Here is a 2,273-nt window from a genome sequence, read left to right on the forward strand (position 1 = left end):
CCTCCTACCTGGTGCTGATCTGCTGTCAGTGTAGACTGTCTGCCCTCCTTTTATCCACTCTCCTCCCTCCTCCTGCCTCAACTTCACCCCACTGCTGTCTGACCCGTCCTCCAAAGTGCTTTCAGTGTGCACAGACAGAAGGGGAGCTAATGGATAGTCCAATGCAGTTAGTATGTTCTGCACAATAATATTTATTTTTCAAACACTGCAGTCTTGTAGAGTTATTTCAGTCTTGATGGATGATGGATAGTCAGACAATATATTGAATATTTGACCACATCAACTTCATTGACTTTTGTAAATATTTATATTTCTTCAGAATTTGACACACGTTTCAATTTCCTTTTTTGCATTTCAAGTTTGTCTGTAAATGATTCTATTCTGCTTTCATTTACATTTACAAGCTTTTTGGATTGTGGGTTGTAAAATGAAGAAATATTTTTTTTGTGGAAGAAATGTGTTTTTTGCTTGTTGCCATTTTGCACAAGACCAGATAGAAAGATGTAAAAACTGCTTTTATCATAAATCATTCTCAAAATTATTTGATTGATTAATTGATAAACACAACATGTCAGCTTTATTACTCAATGTTATGAGACCTACTTGAGCAGGTTATTTTGACTGACCATGAATACACTGCATATACAATACGTAAAAAATATAAAATATAACAGGTAATAATTGAATAAATATGGACATAATAGAAGACCTTCAAGTTGAACATGAACATAAACATGATAAACATATTTTGTTCATTATAGTCCAAAAGACTTTCTTTGCATAGTGTACACACATGTAGACACAAACACATAATTTCCCAGCAGCAGTTGAGAAACTGTTATCGGAAGAAAAAGATCAACAGTGTAAAATCAATGAAGGTTTATGTTTGACTAACTTTTAAACATACAGCCAAGCTGCATTTATCATGCTTTTAAATATATTTCTGTTTTTTTTCTTCTTTGGGACATTTGATTGGCTAAGTATTATGTGTAATTATGTGTAATTCTTATTCTGAGCCTTCTGAGTCAGCATACTCACACATGTACAAACATAACGCACATGCACAAATACACAGGCAACTCGTGGGTCTGACATAATTCCTGGGTAAAGTATCTTGCAGGGCATTTTGGAGTTTCAGCAGCAGATCATCAGGACCGCATCAACCCTGTCCACCAGGACCTCCACTGGCTCCCCGTCTCAAGTTCAAAGTCCTTCTCCTCACTCGCACAGCCCTTCATAGCCAGGCCTCCTTCTACCTCACGGACCTGCTCCATCATCACACTCCTTCCCACAGCCTCCGCATCTCTGATGCCAACCATCTCCACCACTCAGGATCAAGCACCAGAGCTGGGGTGACAGAGCCTTCTCCATAGCTGCCCCCTGCCTCCGAAACTCTCCCCCCAAACACACCTGAGACTGCCCCAATCTGTTCATGTTCAAAACACTCAGCTAAACTCATGGCAGGACTGCTTTTAACGTGTGATTATTTGTTGTGTGTTACATTATTACAGTATTTTTGATGAGCTGTTTTCCATGATCATTTTAACTTACGCGTCTTTGAGACACGAAAGGCGCTCTGTGAATACACATTATTTTTATGATTTAATTACTTTATTTATTTTTCATATTTTCAAGATCATCAGCTCAGTGTATTCATTACTTGAATTGACTCAGCCATGTTTTGAATGTCTGGAGAATGACTGAGTTTAGAAAATGAATCCTATTGTTGGATAACTATGGTGAAATATTTTTTACTGTAGTCACAGTCAGCACCTTAACCCGTGCACGGATTGATAATTTATCCATTCACATTATACTGACTCCTTCCAGTTTCTTTTTGTCTTCTTCTTTCATTTAATGGTATTCAGTCAACACACAAGTAAAGTTTATTGATTCAAATTTACTAAGAAAAAGTTGAGTTTTTAAGGAGGTATAGTAACAAAATGCATATTTAAACTGTAAATATTTTGATTGTATCCAGGAATGACAAATATGGAGATAAATACAATGTTACACAACTGTCAGAGATTTTGCCGTACCTTTTATACTGAGGCATACTGAGTTCCTATTGGAAGCACATAGGGGACTATATTAAAATAATAATGTAAACTCAAAGATGAAAATGTAATTCCAGGATAGCATTATTGTCGCAGTTTTTGGTTTGTTCCACTGCTGCTCGCCCTCTGTACAGCTGTTTACTGGGGGAACCACTGGGATTTAGAGCTGGGAGTAGTGGGCTGACTAGAACAGGAGAGCAACACAGTGGCTGCTAA

This window comes from Chelmon rostratus, chromosome 3, assembly GCF_017976325.1.
Source record: "Chelmon rostratus isolate fCheRos1 chromosome 3, fCheRos1.pri, whole genome shotgun sequence".
Classification (NCBI taxonomy): domain Eukaryota; kingdom Metazoa; phylum Chordata; class Actinopteri; order Chaetodontiformes; family Chaetodontidae; genus Chelmon; species Chelmon rostratus.